Below are 12,058 nucleotides of genomic sequence, written 5' to 3'. Positions count from 1 at the left end.
GGCTCAGCAGTTTTAATGATGCACTCGCAAGAAATAGTAGTTGAAGCAAAAGAGAGCATCAAGAGGCAAATTCAAAACACATTTAAGTCTAACATGCTTCCTATGCATAGGAATCTTGTAAATAAACAAGTTCATGAAGAGCAAAGTAACAAGCATAGGAAGATAAAACAAGTGCAGCTTCAAGATTTTCAGCACATAGAGAGGTGTTTTAGTAACATGAAAATTTCTACAACCATATTTTCCTCTCTCATAATAACTTTCAGTAGAATCATGAGCAAACTCAACAATATAACTATCACATAAAGCATTCTTATCATGAGTCTCATGCATAAAATAATTACTACTCCCAACATAAGCATAGTCATTCTTATCAATTGTAGTGGGAGCAAATTCAACAAAGTAGCTATCAAATATAGGAGGCATATTGTAATCATAATCAAATTTATCCTCCATAACAGGTGGCACCAAAAGACTACTATCATTATAATCATCATAAATAGGAGGCAAAGTATCATCAAAGTAAATTTTCTCCTCAATGCTTGGGGGACTAAAAATATCATGCTCATCACAACCAGCTTCCCCAAGCTTAGAATTTTCCATAGCATTAGCAACAATAGTGTTCAAAGAATTCATATTAATAACATTCCCATTAGCATGCATATAAAGTTCCATGGTTTTTTTAATTCTCTCTTCAAACACATCATGTCCTAATTCAAGATAAAGTTCATAAAGATCTCTCATATTTTTGTTGTTTTCCATTATGCCTTACTAGTGTAAACAAGAAACAAAAAGATGCAATTGCAGGATCTAAAGGAAATAGCTTCGAGCACACACACAATGGCGCCAGAAAAATCTTGTTACACTGGAACCGGAGTATGAGTGCCTTTTACCTTTCCTCCCCGGCAACGGCGCCAGAAAAGTGCTTGATGTCTACGCCCCCTCCTTTTCCTGTAGACAGTGTTGGGCCTCCAAGAGCAGAGGTTTGTAGAACAGCAACAAGTTTCCCTTAAGTGGATCACCCAAGGTTTATCGAACTCAGGGAGGAAGAGGTCAAAGATATCCCTCTAATGCAACCCTGCAACCACAAAGCAAGAAGTCTCTTGTGTCCCCAACACACCTAATAGGTGCACTAGTTCGGCGAAGAGATAGTGAAATACAGGTGGTGTAAATAATTAGTAGCAACGGCACCAGAAAAGTGCTTTGCCCAGGACAGTAAACAAGCAGTAGTAACGCAGCAGTAGTAACGCAGTAAAACAGTAAACAAGCAGCGATAGCAGTATTTAGGAACAAGGCCTAGGGATCATACTTTCACTAGTGGACACTCTCAACATTGATCACATAACAGAATAGATAAATGCATACTCTACACTCTCTTGTTGGATGATGAACACATTGCGTAGGATTACACGAACACTCAATGCCGGAGTTAACAAGCTCCACAATTCAATGTTCATATTTAAATAACCTTAGAGTGCATGAAAGATCAACACGACTAAACCAAGTACTAACATAGCATGCACACTGTCACCTTCACACTATGTAGGAGGAATAGATCACATCAATACCATCATAGCAATAGTTAACTTCATAATCTACAAGAGATCATAATCATAGCCTACGCCAAGTACTAACACGGATACACACACTGTCACCATTACACCGTGCAGGAGGAATAAAACTACTTTAATAACATCACTAGAGTAGCATGCAGATAAATTGTGATACAAAACACATTGCAATCATAAAGAGATATAAATAAGCACTTCACTATGCCATTCATAACAGTGAATAAGTATTCTGTGAAATATAGCCTAAGAGACCCACACGGTGCACACACTGTCACCTTTACACACGTGGGACAAGGAGTCTCCGGAGATCACATAAGTAAAATCCACTTGACTAGCACAATGACATCTAGATTACAAGCATCATCATATGAATCTCAATCATGTAAGGAAGCTCATGAGATTATTGTATTGAAGTACATAGGAGAGAGATTAACCACATAGCTACCGGTACAGCCCCGAGCCTCGATGGAGAACTACTCCCTCCTCATGGGAGACAGCAGCGATGATGAAGATGGCGGTGGTGTCGATGGAGAAGCCTTCCGGGGGCACTTCCCCATCCTGGCAGCGTGCCGGAACAGAGACTCCTGTCCCCCAGATCTTGGCTTCGCGATGGCGGCGGCTCTGGAAGGTTTCTGCGGGTTTCGTCGATCGTGATAGGGTTTTCGCGACGGAGGCTTTAAGTAGGCGGAAGGGCAAGGTCGGTGGAGTCCTGGTGGGACCACACCATAGGGCGGCGCGCCCTACCCCCTGGCCGCGCCGGCCACACGTGTGGGCCCACCAGGGCTCCCCTCTGGCGGCTCTTGGGTGTTCTGGAAGCTTCGTGGGAAAATAGGCCCCTGGGCGTTGGTTTCGTCCAATTCCGAGAATATTTCCTTACTAGGATTTCTGAAACCAAAAACAGCAGAAAACAGCAACTGGCCCTTCGGCATCTCGTCAATAGGTTAGTTCCGGAAAACGCATAAATATGACATAAAGTATGCATAAAACATGTAGGTATCATCAATAAAGTAGCATGGAACATAAGGAATTATCGATACGTCGGAGACGTATCAATCGCCGTCCTCGACTTGCTATGCCTGCACCAGGAATCGAGCCGACGTGTCCTAAATCGACCTCACCGAGCCCATCTTCTCCGCTCCCGGCCACCGTCTCCGCCGACGATGGCGTCGCCGTCCGGCCACCTCTGCCTCGTCTGGGCACTCCGACGAGTTCCTGGTGAGCTCCTGCACCTCGTGGACCATTCCACTCTCTCCCTAGCATCCTATACCGTGCCGTCGCCGGAGACCTGCCAAGCACCACCGCTCGGGCTTGCCGTCGAGCAAGCGCCGACGACAAATAGTGGGCGGCGCCACCACCATTAGACTCCTCATGTCGCGTATAGTTGCACAGACATCAGCGCGCATCAGTAGGTCGCCGGAATCTCGCCGCTGTTGCCGATTTCTCCGGCCTCCGTGAGCTCCTGGACTTGGTCTCGATTTTGACCAGTCCACGCTCACGTGGCAGACCACGTGGACCACTGGCCCACTGGTCAGTCTCAGAGTGTAGGATAGCCCGGGTGCGTTTAGCAGCTTCATTTCATTTCAAAATTCAATAATACCTGCAACTTCAAATAATTGTAGAAAATTCATATTAACTCAGAAAAATGAAAATAAGATATTAAAATTCTTAGAAAAGAAAACTCTATCCAATAAAAATATAAAATGAAATTTTTATTTTTAATAAAAATTTAATTATTTAATACTTGTTATTAAGCCTTTAATTCTAATTCTAAATACAATTAAAATTCAGAAATTAAGGAAACATTGATAAACTAAATAAAACCAGTAAGCAAATAAAGAAAACATGGAAACTCATTTTCTTTATTTGATATCCTATTCAATTTCTATTAGTGGAAATTTAAACCCTAATTAATAATTACCCTAATTAGTAAATTATTTAAAAATAATAAAAAGCCAAATTGATTATTATTTTACTTTGAAGTTATTAATCACCTCAACTTTATAAATGAAGATATTAACCTATGAACTAAATAGTAATTATGCAACCCTAATTTCATATGGTACAAAACTGGGAACTCATCATTTCATGTGAACCCTAAAACCCTAATTCAATGAGGAACCCTAGCTCCATTGCTTCTTATAAACCCTAAATTGTTCCCAAATCTAAAAAAAAACAAAGTAACATGTGATCATGTTCCTTCATTAGTAACCATAGATTCAAATTTTAGTATCTAAATGCTTGTTCAAATCCACATAACATAAGGGAACCCTATCACTACTAATTAGCATCCTATCTATGTAAACTCAACAAATCAAGATAATCAAGTAGGGTTAACCTAGTGTAAACCCTAGATCCTAATACCAAAACAATCATCCTTAATTATCCATGCTTCGCATCACACCATTGTGATGAACCCTAATAGCAACTATGCCAAATCCTGAGCATTACCTAATCATATTCCACTAAACCCTACTAGTGTAGGATACTTATCAACCATCCTACTTAGGAGCCAATTATTCCTTACTTAATAGAACCAACAGTTAAACCTAGACCACCTCAACCCTAATTGATATACTTCTTAATACTTAAGAAGTATGTTCTTCAAAAGTTATCCTTTTGAAGTGAATAAAGAATCACCATCAACCCTGCTTATAAGGACCTATAAACCCTAGCCAGCTATCACCAACAAGGTATACCACCTTGATAGCAACTATTGGCAATTAAGATGTTTAGGCTTAATTCAACAACACAAGCCTAGTAGCTGATGAATCCAACTAGGTTGTGATCCATCTAATACTTACTCCAGAAACCAATTGGAACCATAGTAAATAGAACCCCACGAACCTAATTATCATACTTGTTCTTTATTAAAGAACATGTTCTTCAAAAGTTATTCTTTTGAATTATATAATAAGTAATCATCAACCATGCATTATAGGACTTAAAATTGACAACTGCTCTTTACTTATTATACCACTACTATTCCTGGGTGTGTATGATTATTACTATGCATTCTACCACTTGTTTATGATTCTAAAACAACACAAACCTAAATAAGAACCTTGTTTGTAAATCACTCTAAAAGTGTAACACACCCTAAACAAATCATTTCAACTCACTAATCCTAAATCATCGGGGTTAGGTCACTCTTAGAGCGATTGCATCTCATACTTATGCATTATTGCATCCTTGCCAATCTTTTAAACATCGTCCTTACCGGACGATGATGCTATGTCAGAATTTGGAGTTATCACGTATCGAAGACCTTGTCTGCATAATCTTGCAGTCAAGAAAGGCAAGTTCATCACTTGCTCATGTCATTTGAGTATTTTTACCAAATTACTTGCAAAGTACTATGTTTATCACTATTGCATAAAAAGCAAAACCACTATTTTCATAACTATGAATATGACTATGTGGTGGGCAATGGAACAATGGATTGTGTTGATATGGTGGAGGTTCCATTGCAAGGGTTTATATCCATCTAGGATTAAACAACAAATGTCGTCTAGTGATTCTTGTGCCGTAATACCCGTGTTAACCATAAGATCCGGAGTGGGACGGAGTAGTCAAAAGTGTTTCCACCTCTCGTTCATCAACGGATGCTCATTACTGGGTGCACATGATCTCGAGAGACATGATGCTGGGGTGGGAACCCGTAGAAGTCCCAACGGTAATGAGGTCTATGATGGGTTGCAACTGCCGGCGTAGGAATGTATGGTAGAGCCCTGCATTGACGTCGTGGTCGGGGTCCACCCTGAAATCTATGGGAATAATGGGACCGGCGTGGACCCAGGGTCGGAGTTTGCAACAAAGGATGGGTGTTCGAGGTAGCGGAGGAACATGATTGGCTAGACCTTATACCGGGCCTCACACCAAAGGAAGTGTGGACGAGCATGCAACTCGGTTGGCACCAAGGTTAAGATCTCTTATGGGTAAAGCAACACACCTCTGCAGAGTGTAATGAATCGTGACCTGTCACTCCCTGTTCCGGGATATGGAACTGCGAACGCTGCCGGAAAGGAACTCCATGAAGTTCTAGTAAACCGGTGAAGGCTGACGGACATAGTTCCTCTGAATAAAAGCAACCTTTTGAAGAAATTGTTATGAAAACCTGCATTGGTATTAGACTTTCTGGTCTAATGCTGTAGCTAGTGCATTAAACACCTCTTTCCTATAATGAACTTGTTGAGTACGCTCGTAGATATGGAGGCATCGAATGAGGATCTACAGTGCAACTCAAAGACCGAGGAATCAACAACTACTTCAAAGGACAGGAACCTGTCAGAAGAGTCAGACACCACATCCAACAAGAATAAAACCTAGCTTAGCAATAGAAAGGAACTAGTTTCCTAAACCTAGATCCTATTTATATAGAATCTATTCATAGCCTCTAGAGTTAGTTAAATACTCTACAAATAGAGTTCGTGATAATATTAGACTACGAGTCGTTCTTTTGGAGTTTATTTGCAGATTTACCTCATTGTAAAGTAGGAGGCTGTGAGGATCTTATGTAACAGAGTCTGTATGTAATTCTATAGACATGCCTTGGACCCGCATGTGTTTCTGTTGTACCACTCTGAGCGATATAATACTAGTGGAACGGTGTTTCATTGGTGTTATATCAGACTTGCATACTACACCATGCAGTGGTATGCCGTGTCACCACACTCCGGCACTAAATACTCGTCACAGGTTCAATAAATTTGAACATAATTTACATTTTGATTAAATCTGCGAAAAGTATCTAGAGCCGGAGCAAGTACTAAGATAACAAAATCCATTTGATATTCAGGACAAGAGGATAAGGGTGTGTTCGGTTCCAGAATCTGGTGGAATGAGACGGAACCGTTCCGCACCTGGATCCCGTTCTTGTGTTCGGTTCGGCAAAGGAACGGAACGAAGTGGTTCTCCGAAAGGAAATATTCCTCAAATATGCGGAACGGCCTCGTCCGGCCGAATCGGTCGGATCGCGAGGAACGGCTCGCTAATGCCGAAAGTAATCCGTCTCTCACGCTCTCCCTCACGTAAACTCTCTCTCCTCTCTCTCCTGCGTTTCTTCTCCAACAACGGCGGCCGGCGGGGGCTAGCGGCGCGGCGCGGCGACCGACGAGCAGAGGCGGCGGCCGGCCGGAGGCGAGCAGACGCACGGGCCAATTTGCGCTTTTTTCTCCGATTTGATTTACTAGATTAGTGCTAATTTGATTGCTAATTTTAAATTATTGCTAATTAAATTGCTAATCCTAAATTAGGGGACCGTTCCAGTCCAGCCCATTTTAATCCTACCGAACACCGGAATAGAATGGAATGGAACCGTCCCGTGACTTCGGAATGGAACCATTCTGTTCCATCCCCTCCGGTTCTCAAACCGAACACATCCTAAATGATTTGGGTGAGGCCAACAAAGCCCTTCCTTTCTCGGAAGCAGCAAGTTGTCATAACAGAATCGTCGTAAGAATTCATATGACATTCATCTGAAGAGAGAATATAATCAAAGTGACCTTGCCGAACACATAAGCCCTGTTTATACAAGCATAAATCCTTAAGGAATACTTCGGTCCAGGGGACGGAGCCAGTGGGGGGCTAGCTGGGGCCATGCCCCCCCCCCCCCCCCCCCCCCATGATTATTATTTCCCTGAAACATCCCTTTAAAATTTGCAGATTTGACCCCTAAATTTGGTAAATTTTAGCTATATGACCCCTCCAACTTATGTGATGTAAATTTGGCCCCCTTATCTTGTATTCCTAGCTCCGTCCCTGATTCGGTCCCATCGTTCCCGGGATTGCACGACATCACGAACATAAAAAATGGAGCTTAGATGCATGGACAAGCAGTACTGCGCGCGAGGAGAAAAGCCACACCTAACGGAACGGAGATAACCATTTTGGCGCTTGTTTTATTATGGGATGATGGCGACTTAGCCTGCGCTTGAAACCCATAGTGCACGTACCAATTGTGTTTTTCTACTCCATGCGGCCCTAAATATGTATCTATGTTCATTAAAACTACGACAAGTATTTACGGCTGAAGGGAGTATCTTTATTGGTAAGAGTAGTGTAGTGCAGGTACTTTTGCGTCGGTAGCAACTGGTCGAGAATCAAATAAGAACATTTCCTGCGATTCCATAAACAACAGTTTTGATCCAACAAATGTGAATGCGATCGAGCATCATTACCGAGCAGCACTAGATGATGCATCAAAAGGATCCCATCGGGCATGGGACCAAAAACATAGAATTTTCGATTTAAGAAAGGTGGATGTGAGAAGTTCTCTTTGGATTGTAGGGGTTTTTATAGGATTTTTAATTTAAGGATTGTATTTCTTAGAATTCGTTTTCTAGAAATGATGTCTTGATGGAAAGGAAATGATGCTAAACATTTTTTATGAGTTGCTTTACTATGCTAATCTATAGGAATTTGATCGACCGCTTTCGCAACCTCTTTTCTTATCAGTGTATTTTTTATATGTTCGGTCGCCATCTTCAAAGCATCACTTAGTGGATCATTTTTTTTTTTAAATTTGTCGGAGGGCACGAAGAAAGTAAGATGAGCTTTTGTGGCGGTCGACTATGTGTCGCCACACCTCTGCAGACCAAACAAGCAAACTCGACGATGGATTTATGGATACACGGACGCGTGACGTGCCCAATCACCCAAGCAAAAGTGCATACGTATATGCTGCCAAGTGCAAGCATCTATCCATCAGATTTTAGGATCGTCACGGCCGACGTGCACGTTTGAAACCTGGGTGCCCAGTTTTCCAAAAAATGAAAAAAAAAACGTTATTTAGAAGTTTAAAAAATGTGAAGTAAATTTTTGCATTTACATATTATGTTGATACTTACTCGTGTGTGTTTTCACGAAAAAAATATCATTGTATGTGGTCTACACGAAAATGGCAAAATGCAAATTTCGGATCCTATTCACTAGCTAGTGTCATTTGGGCATTTTGTCATTTTTTGTGTAGGCCACATACAATGGTATTTTTTTCGTAAAAACGCACACGAGTAAGTATCAACATAATATGAACATGCAAAAATTTACTTCACATTTTTTTTAAACTTTTAAATAGAATTTTTTTGAATTGTTCATAACTGGGTGCACGCGCACCCAGGTTCCGTTTGGCATTTTTGCGTCACGGCCGACTTGATCGAGTGCATGCGGTGCATCTGTTCTCCTCTTTTCGTGCAATTTTGACGTGCATCAGACCTGCCGTGCTCGGCTAGATGGCCACTTTCTTCCATGCAGGTAGGATTTACCTGCTTTATTCCTAGAAAGTATCTTTGACATATGGGCACCAGGGCTCTCTACATTTAGAGTTTTAATTCTTCTTAAACCTCATATTTCTATGTTTTTGATAATTATGGTGTGAAATATATAGATAGATATACAGTACGTGTGTATGTAAACAAGTCCTGTTAAAAAGTATGCTGTATTTTGGAAATATAAAAAAGATAAATTTCTAACAGTAAATGGTATTAAAACAGTATTAAAATAGTATATATTTTTGTCAGAAATTTGTTTTTTCTGTATTTCTCGAAATACAAAGTATTTTTTACCAGGATTTTTTGTGTGTAGTCTCCTCCTTTACATATCTATCTATATATTTAACGTCACAATTTTTTAAGACATAGAAATATGAGGTTTTTAAATTTTCAAAAATATGAAAGTGCATGGAGCACTGGAGCCCATGTGCACCGAATCCCCTCTCCTTTATTCCCGGCAAAAAAAAGGAAAAAAACAAATTTTGGGCTTTACAAACGACACGATAGGTCATTGTTCTTCTATTCAAGAGGAGATATCTAAGTACAACTTTGATTCATGTGATAGAAAAAACATAAAAATATGAAAGATATAGGATTGAGATTTCATGTCTTTATGAATCTTACGGAAATATGAACTGTATTTGATTGTGGCAAAGAATTTTTCATGAGGTATGAGATAATGTTCTTTTCCTATAGAATTTACACTACAAGATTTTTATAGGAATTTTTTCGTACGTGATATGTTCTTATGAAACAAACAGCTCGCGTATGAAATTTTCTATAGGATTCAATCCTACACAATTTTATACAAGTCCTATGAATCAGATGAGCCCTAAGGTTATTAAACAACGGATGGTGCAGCTGGGTGTGAGAAAAAAACTACTGCTATCCGACTAGGTCAATTTGCTTGACACGCTGATTTTTATATTTGCAAACATTCGACTGATCTATTAATAATCATCGTCATTAGTATAAACAGTTCTAGATGTAATAAAATTTACAAGTACATCTTTGGATCACCTAGCGATGACATGCCATCATTCTCGCCCCTTCTTCACCAAAGCCAGGCAAAACTTGTTCTAGTAGAGCTTGTTGTAGTAGACAGACGTAAAATCGTCGTGCTAAGACCTCATAGAGATAGCATATTAGATCAGCAACCATCGTTAATGATGAGAATCGTACATTGAAAGAGATTGGACGTGAAACCAAAGTAGCAAATATGAAAACGGACCAATCTACGAGATCGGACAAGCAGAAGACTCCACGCTCAGTCTGTCGGCGCAAAACCAACCACCAGAACGAGGATAGGATGAGATGATCTTATTCTGAATTTAGGATATAGACACCGCCTTAACATTTCAGAAAATACACCGAAAAGAAATTAAATAAAGAAAGAAATCCCTCTGTACAATAGGGAATTGTCTACCACACTGATTTTTTTTGAAACATCATATATTACGCAAGCAAGCCGTCTCATTAAAAACCTTCCAGTCCCCTTAGGTACCCTGGTAAGAAAAAGAGTGTGTAAGAAACTTGTTGCACCGAATTCAAATAATAGTTACATCGTTGAGGAGGAACGGTAAAATAAAGTTAGGGGGCTCATCGGCCCAATTACAAATCGAATTTGTTTCATAAGAGTTCCTAGCTAATTCATGTGCCACCTCATTTACTTCTCTAGGACTAAACTTGAAGGAGATCTTATCAATAAGAGAAGCCAGATCCACACAATCAGCAAATATAGCAGATGAATCACCCCATCAAACATCTTCTCCTGAACAGTACTACCATTATCAGCCAAATTAGTACTATCGTGATTATAGTTGCAAGTAACATGAAACGAGACATCATGTTTACGAGAAATTCATCCGCCAAGGAACCAAAGATGTTCAAACGAAAATGAGTACTTGCCGACGCTCAAAGGTGAAGTGAACAGTGCACGGTATTGATGGGACCGACCTGGCAGGTACTGCTCAATTGCCTAAGACTAGTCACAATGGGTAATATCATACACTAGTATCATGTACATGATATTAGTTTGTGATACCATCTCCACAATGCATACTATCATAATATGGTATCATACTTATGTCATATTTAATGTTTTGTTGAATCTCAATGCAAATGTGTGTACATGATGTATTTATCATGAAGTTTTCTAGATTTATGTGTCATGATACGGTATCATATTATAATACTACTCTCATCTCTCATCTCATTAATTGATGTAACACATTAGATTTTTACCAACATGACATGTATCATATTTTCATTGAGGCTAGTCTAATTGGACACTCCTTTATGTCCGAACTGTCTACCAAAGCCAAGTCAAAAGAGTTAGGTAAAGCGACCGACCAAAACAGTCACTCAGTCAAAGTTGGAGAACGAATGGATGTTTTCTTCTGGGCTGTTGTGAGGTGCGAACCCGGCCGGCATGGTCAAGGTCAACGGAAATGGATAAAGCCCTCTTTGCTAACGTGGGGTATGATTGATTAAAAAAAGGAATGATTTCTTAAACTCCAGTATATATGTTCCAAAAACACGGTATTAGAGTGAATTGTCTTCTTGAGTGCTAAAACAACCGGTTCTACTCGCAAGATGGCAGAGCGGAAATTCGCCCAAAGAGAGAGCGCAAGTATATGCATTTCAGGAATAAAAAACTGATATGTCACAATAATTAATTTTTTTCGATAAAGGTCACAATAATTAATGATAAAAAAAAATATTGGTGTTGTAGTTAGATACCGTATCGTAACACAAAGTATGATGTTTCGGTTGCCTCGGTCCGATGATGTTCAGCGGATTACGTATCGTGAAAAAAAAAACAAGATTACTGATTTCGCACACCATACAAAGTATCTATGGATTTTTTTGGAAAGAGCGAAACGACCGCATCTTTCAGCGGGAGTGCAATGGAGTCGACCGCGTCTTCGAGCTTATCGTGGAGGAGGACATAAGAGCCTTGAGGGCAGCAAGCTGCATCCTAAGTTCTTAGTTCTCCCTCTTGCTAACGTCAGAGGTGGTCTAGCCTCTGTTTTTGTTTTCCGTCGGCTACCCCAGCCGATTTTAGCCATTAAGTTGGCTTTCTGGTACAAAACTCTCGTATTCTACTTTAATTAATTTCAGCCGAAGGCCCTTCGAAATCAGTAAGCTAGGTCAAATCTTATCGATGTTTAGTGATATGGCATGAGCATGCAAAATATCAAGAACGGGGTAGAGAATCTTATT

The sequence above is a fragment of the Lolium perenne genome, chromosome 5, assembly GCF_019359855.2.
Source record: "Lolium perenne isolate Kyuss_39 chromosome 5, Kyuss_2.0, whole genome shotgun sequence".
NCBI classification, from domain to species: Eukaryota; Viridiplantae; Streptophyta; class Magnoliopsida; order Poales; family Poaceae; genus Lolium; species Lolium perenne.
Note: the sequence above shows the minus strand (reverse complement) of the source record.